General features: G+C 53.6%; 1 pseudogene; it reads right to left on the bottom strand.

Moving 5' to 3' along the window:
- Window positions 1-7125: 7125 nt before the first annotated feature.
- Window positions 7126-9731, bottom strand: LOC136570462 (serine/threonine-protein kinase pim-1-like; annotated as a pseudogene).
- Between the last annotated feature and the right edge of the window lie 2763 nt (window positions 9732-12494).

Below are 12494 nucleotides of genomic sequence, written 5' to 3'. Positions count from 1 at the left end.
TCGGAGGTTTGCCTTTAGCTCACCAGCTTTAAACAGGGAAGAGCCGGACAAGAGATTTGAATGGGTTTCTCTTCCCCAGGGCAGGCGCAACAGCGCCACCTTGTGTCAACATACAGTTGACCTGAAAAAATTCAATTATCTGCGCCTTGGAAATATTTAGGATGGATACTTACTGATCAAATTGTTACCCCCCAGAAATTGCAATTAAATGTTAAAATACATACATTGCATGATGCTCAAAAGTTACTTGGTGATCTGCAATGGCTGTGCCCCATTGTTGGTATCCCTAATGAACTGTTAGATGAACTTCGACCTTTGCTGAAAGGAACTGATCCAGCACAGCCTGTTCATGTAACCTCTGAGCAGGTTAAGACACTGCAACAGATACTGGACTGTGTGACACAAGGCAGTGTTTGGAGACGAGATCTTAACCTCCCCATACAGCTGACAGTTTGGTGTGGAACTAAATTTTTACTGGGTGCACTTACTCAGCAAGTCAGAAAAACGGGGGAGGTGTGGGCCTTGGAATGGATATCTCCTCCACTTCAACAACATAAAACCCTTCTTCAAAATATTGAAATTTTGGCTGATTTGCTCAAAAAGGGTCGTGAACGGGCGTTACAGATTACGGGAAAGGAACCTGATCAGATACGGATACCAATGAAGAAGGATACATTGACCTGGTACCTGACAAACAGTACGGAATTACAAGAGGCTCTGTTGGGAGCTGGTAGTGTGATTGCCACTGATGATATTCCCAATATACCGTTGAATTGGATAGGACAGTGGGGTTGGTTTCAATGCCCAAAAAGATCACAAAAGCCCTTATTGGATGCTATAACAGTTTATACGGATGCAGGAAGAAAATCCAAAACTGCTGCAGTGACCTGGCAGGAAGAGGGACAATGGCATCATCAAATACTCCAGGCTACCGAGTTGGATACTTTACAAACAATGGAGCTATTGGCTGTTGTATGGGCCATGATGCATTTCTCTGGGCCTCTCAAAATAGTAACAGATTCTTTGTATGTTGCAGGAGTGTGTGAACGAATAGAAGATGCCTCTATAAAAGAGGTTCAAAACAGGAGGTTGCATGAGCTGTTTATACAGTTGCAGAGGGCAATTAAGCTGAGGAAACATTCTTTCTCTGTTATCCATATCAGAAGTCACAAGTGGGAGATTGGTCTGGGAGAGGGTAACGTGCGAGCAGATAAGTTAGTCTCAATCACACAAGCAACTCCAATTCCCAGGCAGACTATGGCCAGAGAGGCACATTCCATGTTCCACCAAAATGCAAAAGGCCTCCGTAGAGAATTTCAGATATCTATGGAGGAGGCACGGGCAATAGTCAAAGCCTGTCCTATATGTAGTCATCATAATGGGGGCTGCGGGTTAGGTCTGGGAGTTAACCCAAGAGGGCTGAGCACAAATGAGACCTGGCAGATGGATGTCACACATGTTGCTGAGTTTGGAAGGATGAAGTACGTGCATGTTACCTTAGATACTTATAGTCATTTTATATGGGCCACAGCACAGACTGGTGAGAAAGCAGGGCAGGTGGAGAGACATCTCAGCAGTTGTTTTGCAGTAATGGGAGTGCCAGAGCGCATCAAGACAGATAATGGGCCTGCTTACTGTAGCAAAAGAATAAAGCAATTCATGCAAATGTAGGGGATAGAACACGTGACAGGCATCCCTAATTCTCCAACAGGGCAAGCAATCGTAGAGAGAGCAAATGGTACCTTGAAAAGATATCTGAGTAAATACACAGATATCAGAGAGCCACAAGAAAGATTGTTAAAGTGTTTATTTGTTTTGAATCACTTGTGTGTTTTTGGGGAAAGTAGAGTTCCTGCTGTAATTCGTCACTATGTACAGGAAAAAGATGATGTGAAACAAGATGTATGGGTAAGATACAGGGATCCTAAAACAGGACAATGGCAAGGTCCTGCTAAGGTGTTATATTGGGGCTGCAGATATCTTTGTGTTTCTACCCCTACAGGATCTTTGTGGGTACTAAATGGACCCGAGCAGCTGTGTTTGATGGAAGACCTCAATCAACTGAGTGAAGAGGATCGTCAGCGAGTGGAGACGAGGCTGTTGATCATCCTTCAACCAATACTTCTTAAACTGAAAGGACAGTGTGATTTTGCCATCGACCAAGTGGTTGATTGGTGCAAATCTGTTGATAATATATTAAGCTTGCTTTCGGTGCTTTCTACATTTGAATCTAGAGGACCTAGGATTTTAGCTTGTATTAAGTGTCAAAATAGACATTGTGCTGCATGGATACTGCTTTTTTGTGGGCGTTGTCAGGAAACTAAGTGGGTGCATCAATCCCAATTACCTGAGTTGTGGTGTAGGAGCTGTGGTTTCTATTGGCAGTCAAACTCCTGGCAGAGAGAACTTGAAGCATTTACAGGGCTACCTGGCCGCCAAGGGTTACAGTTGTATGAATCCCCAGAGCAGAAAATCCTTGCATGGTTTAGGTGGGAAACCCAGCACTTAGTCAAATGTGCTTTGGGGCAATCTCAGTCGTGTATTTTACAGTCTAAGTGTGGTCAGGGTATTCCCCTGTCACAGTCAAGTGTAATAGGTCCGATTTCAGGAGGTCAGGATCCCAACCAAGTGTGGGATGATTGTTTCAAAGACCTAAAAGGGTTAAATCTGGGCAGGTCAAAGGGAAAGGAGAGAAGAGGAAAAAAGAGATATTCTTAACGGTTTGTGACAGACATGCTTGTTTCCAAAATGTCTGGGTGGTTCCAAGTAGTGCCTGGAAAGATCGGGGTGATGTGGAGACTTTATGCTATTACTTTATTAATTTCTGCTCTTTTTGTGGACAGTGTAGACCATCAGGCATGGGCCCCACTTCAGCCCAAGACTAACATCTGGGTCACCCTGGCAAACTTAACTAACCAGGAGGCTATTTGCCTGTCATTATCTTCTCCTGCCAATCCATTTACAACCTGTTTGGTTGGGTTACCAGCAGATCCCTGGCCATGCCCCTCACATGTACCCACCTGTAGAGTTAACAATGCTAGGGCAAGTGTAGATAATTGGGACCAATGGGTTTCCTTTTTTCCCATAGCACCGCAGGAACCCCAAGAATTGGAGCTGTTAGGTTCAGTGATGGCAGATGCATGTCTTAATTTCAACCATAGAAGCCAGCTGCCAGCCAAGAACCATTCCAATATTGTAACTTCCAGCATGGCTATCTACCGTAATGCAACAGCCTGGTGCAATTATACCACAAAGAAAGTGTCAATCTCATCAAATGAGCCTATTCAATTGCCAGCAGGATACTTCCTGATATGTGGGGACCATGCTTGGGCCGGTGTCCCATCAATGCTGCACGGGGGCCCATGTACAATTGGACGGCTGTCTCTACTCACACCCAACACGTCCATGATACTGAACATGAGCCGCCACCATCGTCGCAATAAACGAATGGCTCATGCATTTGCTGCAGACTGCAGGGATGATGTAAAATTCGGGTCCCCAGAGGCCATAGTTGCAGCATCTTTCTTGACTCCAGGCGTATCAGCAGCACGTGCTCATGCTATTTTAAACAAGTTGGGATGTTGGCTTGCTAAGCAAACCAATGCCACCTCTTTAGCACTTTCAAGCCTTTTGCTTGATGTTGATTCTATTTGCCATGCGACACTTCAAAATAGAGCTGCAATCGATTTTCTTTTACTTACGCAAGGCCATGGTTGTAAAGAATTTGAGGGCATGTGTTGCATGAATCTTTCTGATCATGCACAGTCCATTCACTCCCAACTCTCTGAGTTGCGGAGGTTAACTGGGAACCTACAGGTAGAATCGGGTAAAAGTAGAAACAAAAGAAGCATAAGAGTATAGAAGTAGGCATGGTAGACCGATAAGTGATTAACCAATAATGAGCTCAGACCTGCAATATGTATAAGCTTCATTAACATCAACATAGATATGTGTGAACTATCAATAAACTTGGAGACTTGCTGATCACGCATATTGTGAGATGCATTTCTTCCACTGATCTGACAAAGGCTCTGCAGGGCTTAGGGGAAGAGGGGGACAAGGGTGCCTGGGCTCGGCCAGCTGCCCAGGCGTGCAGTGTTGCAGGGAAAATGGCCAGAAGCCCCTTGGCCTTTGATGGTTCTGTGGAAGCTTTTGTGCTGGTGACAGAGCGGCTGGGCAGGGCCCGGAGCTGCGGGGATCCCTGTGAGAGCGGTGCCTGAAGATGGCCACAAGCCCTGTGCCAGGCAGGAAGCGCCCTCTGTGTCCTCCTGCCCGTGTGCTGCTGGCTGCATTGCTGAGGGCTCCCGGCTGCCTCTGGATGGGGCTCCTCTGGAGCTGCTGTGGGGCTGCGGCGCTGCTGCCGGGCAGCTTGGCCGGGCTGGGGCAGCCCCTGAGGGACGGGGCCATGAAGGGATGAGGGGCTGGGAAGCCCTGACAGGACACGGCAGTGGGACGGCACAAGGGGGATGTGTGAGGGAGTGGGTGGCTGTAACGTTGCCTGCAGGGGGAGTGGGTTGGAGACAGAGAGAGCACTCACCCGGATGCTCATTTGGCAAACAGAGAGCGTTTATTCTCAAGCCCTTCCTTCTAAAGGGCCTTTGAGAAACCCAGTCTGGATAATTTCATTGCTCTGATCTCTATGCCTTGTCAGATTCTGGCCAGTGAAATGCTGCAGCCCTGGGAGAGATGTGACTGGGCGAGGCCCCTGGCAGTCAAACCAGGGCTGGTACATTCACACAGCACGAGCCAGCCTGCACTGTGACACACGGCAACAGAGTGCAAGGCACAGCTCCGGGTGCTCCCCAGGAACCTCAGCTCTGGAGCACTGTCTGCCCCAGGCTCCAGGGGCTGCAGTGGGAGCCCGGCTGGGCTCTGCCCTGGGGCCATCCTGCAGGGACCGAGGACACTGGGAGCATTCCCTTGCCACAAACAGCCAAGCCAGGGCTGCAGGGCAGCTGCTGCAGCCCGGACTGCGCTGTTGTGTGCTGTGCTCTGGGGCTGGGGCTCCCCGCACAGAGCACTGGGCTGGTGTGCCACAGGAGACACAGAAGCTTCAGCTTCAGCCTAACTGAGGTGGGTGCGTGGACTGGGAAGAGTGGGGAGGCTCAAGGGGATTCACAGAGCTCATCCTGCTGGAAGGACGAGGAAAAGGGAGAGGGAGCTCAGCAGTGAGGAGAGCTGAGGGCTGCAGAGTGGCTCTGAATGACACTAAAATCCCACTGGACCTCTGAGACATTGCTGCTCCTCAGCCAGTGACAGGATGAGTCCATAAAACTGGGGCTCTGCCTTCCTCATGGTGAGGGGCACCAAGGAAGGCAACAGTGTGATGGAGACTGCAATGGGCTGGGAACTCACTGGGGGAAAAGTGGGAGCAGTTGGGAAGTAAAAGGCAGGTGGAGGAGAGAACGGTTCAGAGAAGGGCTGAGCTACAACTTGAGCAAGCTGTAAAATGTCATTTGGGGTCATCCCAGATTGATTTCATTTCCGAAGTTACTGAACAAGTTTATTTTCTGGGGGGTGTCATGTTTTCCCTTGGAGGTGTACACTCTGCAAACTTGGGCTGTGCTGCCAAAATGCTCAAGCAAGTCTGTGCTGCAGGTCACACCATTTCGTCTTTGGCTGATTCTGGCCCGGTGCTGAGCTCCAGCAGAGCCCTGGCAGAGCCCAGAGCAGCCTCAGCAGCCGCAGAGCCCGGCTGCAAGGAGAGAAAGCAGAAACCGCCCATCAGCTGAAGGCTCCTGTGCCCTTGTCCCAGCCGCCCGCGGTGCCCAGGCCATGCTGGCCGTGCTCAGAGCGGTGCCCAGAGCTGCCCATCCCTGCGGCCTTTGGCACAGAGCAGGAGGGCAGGACATGTGCCCAGCCTGCAGCCAGCCAGGGCACATCCAGCCCTCAGCAGCTGCCCAGAGCAGGATGCTCCTGTGCTCGCTGCCATCTCCCAAAAGCTCTGATCCCACCCTGCCAAGCACACAGGGACCCACCTCACGCCATCCCCCGCTGGAAGAAAAGCTGCTCCCAAACGATGTCCTCAGCCTTCTCCAAGGGCACGGCCCATCCATGCCACAGCTGCTCCCAAGCACTTCCCAATCCAGACTGGAGCCCACCTGGAACGCTTCCTCTAGGAAAACAAACAAAAAATTATTGACAATAGATTACAGACAAAAGGGGAAACAAGAAACAAGGTCAAAAATCTTATCTCAGCCAGGGGCTTGAGGAAGGCCCAACCCCTGCATGCCAGGGAAAAACCCACCCACGGGTGAGGGAGGCCCAGGCTTTCTCCCTTCCCCCCTGCACTGCCCCCCACAATAACAGTGACCCCAAAGCAAACAAGGGCAGTGGAGCAGCCCAAGCCCTTCCTTGCCTGCACAGCAAAGCAGCCCCTGCACAGCTTCTGGAGTCCCACCTCTGCTCCCACCATGGGGCTTTGTTTGTGTCGGGCTGGCTGCCCCAGCCCCAGCCCCAGCCCGGGGCACGGTGGGTGCTGGGGGCTGTTGGCAGGGCCAGGAGCCCACTCCCATTTTGTACCCACCCCAGCCCATACCCCAGCCCTGCCAAAAGCAGCTGGGCAGCGACTGGAGGATCAGCTTCACCTGCCCCAGCAAAGGGGGAACCTTTGGTTCCTGGCCAGGCTGCGCAATGCCCAAATCTGGGAGCATCCCCCTGCGTGTGGACTCATCTGCGAATTCCCTGTGGAGCCTGGCTTTGGAGAAGGTGCCCCAATCAATGTCCAGCATCTTCAGCTGGCCAGTGGGCAGGTCCAGGAAGAGGTTGTCATCCTTGATGTCGTCCTTGCTGTCTCCAGCAGCAGCAGCCCCACCTGGTACAGCTTCTCCAGGGGCTCCTTCTCCTTCCCTGGGCTGAGACCAGGCTCTCAGGGTTCTGCCCAGGGCCCCAGCTGTCAGGGAACCAGGACAAGCAAAACCAGCTCAGATGGCAGCCACCAGTGCTGGGCAGAGCAGCTCAGCTCCAGCACAAGGGCTGTGTGTTCCCATCTGATGAGCCCTGGGCAGTGACACAGGCAGCACAAAAAAAGTCTGGGTTCCTTTGCTACTCATTGCCAAGGCATGTGTGGGGCTGCAACTCACCAGGGCCCTGCATCAAAGTGTGCCTGTGGCTCTCTCCCTTCTTCTAGGGCAGATGAATATTCTGCATCCCAGGATGACAGAACAGCTCTTCCAATGAGGGCCTTTCAAGTCCAGCATGGATAAACACCGCCTGATCAGATCTTGGCACTCTGGGCACAGAAACCAGAAACCGCCGGGCAGTTGAGAAGGCTCCTGTTGGCTTTGCCCCACTATTCCCGTGCCCAGCCTTGCTGGATGTGCTCAGAGCTGGGCCTAAACTTTCCCATCAATTCCCTGTTTTGGAGGAGAGCGAGAGAGCAGGACATGTGCCACCTCCTCAGCAGCTGCCAGAGCGGGATGCCCACGAGCCCACTGCTGTCTCCCAGCACTGGGATTCCCCCCGTGCCCAGAGATGAGGATCCACCTCGAGAGAGCCCTTGTGGCAGCGAGAGCTGATGGTCCCAGCTGATGTTCTGGCCCCTCCTGAAAGGGTGCTCCCCACAGACCATCTGGTGCAGCAGGATGCCCAGGGACCAGATGGTAGCTGGCTTGCCATAGTACCGGCCAAAGTGGGTCCATTCTGGGGGCTGTATGACCATGTTCCTATGGAATAGAGATGGAGTTCATCAGGGGGATGCTGCTGCTCCCAGAGCCTGGCCCCAGGATCCCTGGGCATGTGGGAGATGCCCCAGTGGCACACGGGGTGACCCACTGCCCTCTCGCCAGCACCTGGGACTTGTGTACAGACTTGGGGTTGGGAAAGAAGCCACTGGGGCTGGAAGAGGGCAGTGAAAGCCCTGGCAAGGTCTGACCATAATAAGGAAGAACCCACTCATTGCTGGGAAAAACCATGCCATCATTATCCCTGCCTGCATTGCCCCAAAAAACATTATCAACCCAAAACAGACCAGGTGAGTGGAGCAGTCCAAGCCCTTTCTCACCTGCACACCAAACCGGCTGGGGCTCAGGTTCTGCCCCCCCTCTCTGCTACCCCACCCACGGGTGTTTTTGTTGGGCTGGCTGCCCCAGCCCCAGCCCCCATCCTGGGTAGAGTGGTGGGCAAAAGCTGCCACCAGGGCTGGAAGCTGGCTCCCCACTCAGCCCTGCTCAAAAGCAACTCAGCTGAAATCTCAGTGCCATGAATGGCAGCAAAAGAGAGAATCCCTGCTGCCACACCCAGCTTGGGCTCTGAGATGTTGGGCCATGAGATGCCAGGACCAGGAGTACACCCCTGCGTGGGCTCACCTGCAAAGTGAGTGTAGGCTGTGTCTTGCAGGCAGGTGTCACAGCCAAAGTCAATCAATTTGGCCTGCCCGGTGTGCAGGTCAAGCAGGATGTTCTCTGGTTTGATGTCCCTGTGCAGGACCCCGCAGCTGGTGCAGCGCCGCACGGCCTCCAGCACCTGGCGGAACAGCTCCCGCGCCGCCTCCTCGGGCAGGAATCCCCGTGCCCCAATGAAATGCTGCAGGTCCTGACACCGCTCCGGGCGCTCCAGCACCATCAAGATGTCGTTGGGGAGCTCAAGGCACTCCAGCAGCTGGACCACACCAGGGAAGCCAGTGGACACCTTGGCCAGCAGCACGATCTCCAGCGGGGCCCTGCTGCCGTCGGGCTGCGGAAGGAGCACGATGCCGTCAGTGGGGCCGATGCCGTGCCGGGGCTCAGGGAGCCCTCAGCCAGCCCGGGATGCTCTGCGCCCTGCGCTGGCCCCACGCCCGCTCTCCCTCGGGGCGTCCTGGCGGCTTCCACCCTGCCGGGCCTCGGCTCATCCCCGCCCGGCAGCCCCGGCTGCTGCCACTGGCTCCGCTCACTCACCAGCTCGCCCCAGTGCCGGACGCGCTTCCGTGGAACCCTTTTGATGGCCACCTGCAAGCCAAGGGCAGCAGCGGGCTCAGCTCACCTCCCACCCTGCCCAGCCCCATCCTCCGCCCTCCTCCCTGTCCGCCCCCTCCTCCTGCGCCCGCCGCCGGCCCTGCCGCTCACCGGGGAGCCGTCCAAGAGCCGCGTGGCCGCGAAGACACTGCCGAAGCCGCCGCGCCCCGGCAGCGAGCCCAGCCTGTCCTGCTCCTTCAGGCCCTGCTGTGCCTTCCCTGCGGGCAGGACACAGCTGTCAGCGCTCGGCCCGGGGCCAGCAAGGGCCCCTGAGCGCCCCTCAAGCGCCCAGGCCGGCCATGCCCAGACGTTCACTCCCAGGAACGGGACAGCGGCGGCTCGGGGCTTGCGGCCGCGCTGCTGAGCGGCAGAGCTCAGGCCGGGCAAGCCGCAGCGGAGGCGGCGGGAGCCGCCGCGCCGCCTGTGTCCTCCGCGGGCCCCGGGAGGAGCTGGGGCCGGGGCCAGGGCCGGGGCCGGGGCTGGGGCCGGGCTGGGGCCAGGCGGAGCCAAAGGGAGGCGATGCCGCCCCAGCCCCAGGCACTGATGCCTCCCCCGGCAGTGCCACCGCCAGCACGGCCAGAGCCGGCCGGAGGCGAGGCCGCGGCGGGACGGCCAGGGACAGGCATGTGGAGAGCGATTGGGAGTGGAGGGACACCGGGAAAGGGAGAGTGGGAGAGAGTGCAGGACTGCAGGAGAGGGAGAGGAGAAGCGAGAGGGAGTCAACAAAGTCGTTTCTTTTGCTGCTTTCACTGCCGCTGCTGCCGCTGCAACTGAAGCTCTGGGGCTGTTTGTCCCCATGTCCGTTTGTCCGCTGCCTGCTCACCCCCGCGCCGAGCCCCGCGCTCCCCTGGGGCAGCCCCTGAGCCTGTCCAAACATGGGAACTTTGCCGTGTTCAGCCAAGACCCAGAGTCTGGACTCCTACTCAGTGGCACAGGAATCCCCTCAGTGGCTGCTGTGCATTGTCCCTGCTGAGGGTCAAACACTATTAGAGCGCATTCCCTGAATGCAGAATTTGTACCTGACCCAAGCACTGCACTTACCTCTCCAGCATTGCTTTCCAAAAAAAAAAAAAAAAGCAGAGGAAGGCAAACTGTGTATAGTTCATGGGATTTTAAATTGTCTAAAAATGCCAAGTCATGGATCGTAGAGGTGAGATCCATTTGGGATTAATGAGATGGAGAAGCAGTGCAAAGGGGAGCATAAAAATAAATAGAGTAAAACATCTTGGTTTGTTTCTTTCTGTTTTCATTTCATTTCTTAAAGGCTCTTTTAGTTCTTCCAGAATCTTGTCCACAGTCCTGTTTGCTCTTTCCAAGAACCTTTCCTGGAGAACCAGGTGCAGCTTCTGTCACAAGATGTGCCAGCAACTGCAGCTTCTCTTGGCTTTCCACAATGTGTGTTCAGCAGCACTCTTGCAGCAAAGCAGGACAAATGTATAAGAACTTTACAGCTTGTTCTTTCTTTTCCATGCTGGCTGGGCAGTTGTGCCATTGGTGAGGTTTTCATTGTTACTGTTCTACCCTAAGAAAACATGATGGGCTCCCAGGAATTGTTAGGGAATGCAAGCCTGACTGAATGCAGAGAAAGAATCTCCAGAGCCTGCAGCCAGAAATGGAGAGCTGTGTGATAATCATTCCAACATCCCCTGGGACATCTTGAAAGTGATGTAGAAGATGAAAATGGGCTGACAGAGGGAGTTTGTTTCAGTGTTCAGTTCAGGGGCTTCTACATCTCCTGCATTGATATAAATCAAGAGTACAATCAGTTCATGAAAGGCAGCAGAACAAGCTGGACCTCTCAGGAGATGACTGAAAGAATGTGAAAAGGAGAAATGCAGGGAATGACTTAGTGAGCTTTGCCTGTACAAAGGATCATTTTTCCTAATAATTTCCAATCCATTCCCTCTGCTTTTGTCCTTCCCAGCGAACCCCTTTTCATCCCAGTTTCCCCCTGAAATGAGAACCCTGAGCTTGTGGAAGTGGCTGAAAGATGCCCTGTTCCTCTGCAGGGACACTGAGGCTGAAGCAGGAGCCTGAGCCCTCTCTGGGGCAGCCTCCTCCGAGCTGGAATTTGTGCCATGCTGGGAGAGGAGGAGGAGGGGGAGAGCGCTGGCGCTGTGTGGCAGGAGCAGGAGGTTTGGGCCGCAGGACATTCCGTCTGCGCCGCTGCCCCGCAATGGGTGGCCGTGCCCGGGGCTCTGGGCCTGGCCCTGCGTGCGCTGAGCTCCCGACACTGCGGGAGCTCCCCGGGCTGGGCTCAGCTTCCCGCTGGGCCTGGGCAGCAGGCTGGGCTCCAGCTGGGACCAGCAGCAGCTGGAAATACCTCTGGGCATCTCCATTTGCTGCTGCTGCTCAGACGAAACAGTGGAGGGAGTCAAGAAGTTCTGGTTTCTCTTTCTCCTGGTGGATTTTTTCATTTGATTTGACATTCCTGAGGCAATTTCTGTGATGGCCTCTCTCAGTTGATTCTATTTCAGCAGCAGCAGCAACAGGGCTGTGTTTGAGCACTGCAAATGTGGCCTGTGTGGCTGCTTTAATTCTCCTTGACTTTGTGCTCAGGGACTTGAGAGCATTTCAAGATCTGCTAATCATGATGCCTGTGACCAAAAGCCTGAGTTCACCTATTGCCGGCCGGGGGCCATGTACAAATCACCAACAGGATGGGACTGCTGAGGAATGTGTCTCGAGCTGTTTATTTTCCAGCATCAGTCCCATTACATGGTTATGACAATGGGATGATGCCAGCAGCTCGTGTCCTCAGCATCAGACAAAGAACTCAATGTTACAACTTACTTGAAAAGTTTTTTGACCAATCCCACAAAGCAAAAGCATATTGACGGTAGTTCTATCCAACCACTATAAGCACAGGTACCTTTGGTTAAAACAATGCTTGTTTATTTTGAATACAATACCTGCTTGTAAGCCTTAAAACACAATGCACAGAGCTCAAGCTTGGAACTTCCTAATATCTCACTAGATATACTTTTGTGTAGCTTAGGAAGTTATTCTACCAAGCGTTAATACAAAAAACATTTTTCTATTTGTCCTTACTTTCTATTTCTAATATAACTTTTCTGCTGACAAATCTTATGGCTACCACTTACCTCTAATCACAGTTCTGCTGTCTCTGAGGCCTGCCTTTTGCAGCTTTCCCAAAAACCCCTGATTTTAAGGATTCCTAAATTCACTGTCATGTAAGTTCTCTGATCAAAAAAGGCAATTGCAGTTTTACAGATCAATTTCAAGTGGCAAGCAGAAGAGTGGCAAGAGCAGCCATGATCTCCAATTCCCAAGGCAAAGGCAGCAGCAGCCTCCTGCTGTCACCTCAGGGTGAGTAAAACAGTGCTGAAAACAGCGCTGGAACCCGATCCTTTCTTCCTCTGAGGGCTGTCTCAGGGCAGCACAGGCGGGCCCTGAGGAGTCAGGGCTGTGTGTGGGTGATTGCTGCTCTAGTCCAAAATTGAGCTGGAAAAAGCCCTTGGGAGCCGAGGCAGGAGCAGGTGGGAAGGGGCCGGCGCTGCTGCTGCTCCTGGCCGGGAGCCCCGGCTAGGCCGGGCCGGC

This window comes from Molothrus aeneus, unplaced genomic scaffold (assembly GCF_037042795.1).
Source record: "Molothrus aeneus isolate 106 unplaced genomic scaffold, BPBGC_Maene_1.0 scaffold_34, whole genome shotgun sequence".
In the NCBI taxonomy this organism is placed as follows: domain Eukaryota; kingdom Metazoa; phylum Chordata; class Aves; order Passeriformes; family Icteridae; genus Molothrus; species Molothrus aeneus.
Note: the sequence above shows the minus strand (reverse complement) of the source record. Positions and strands in the feature narration are given on the sequence as shown.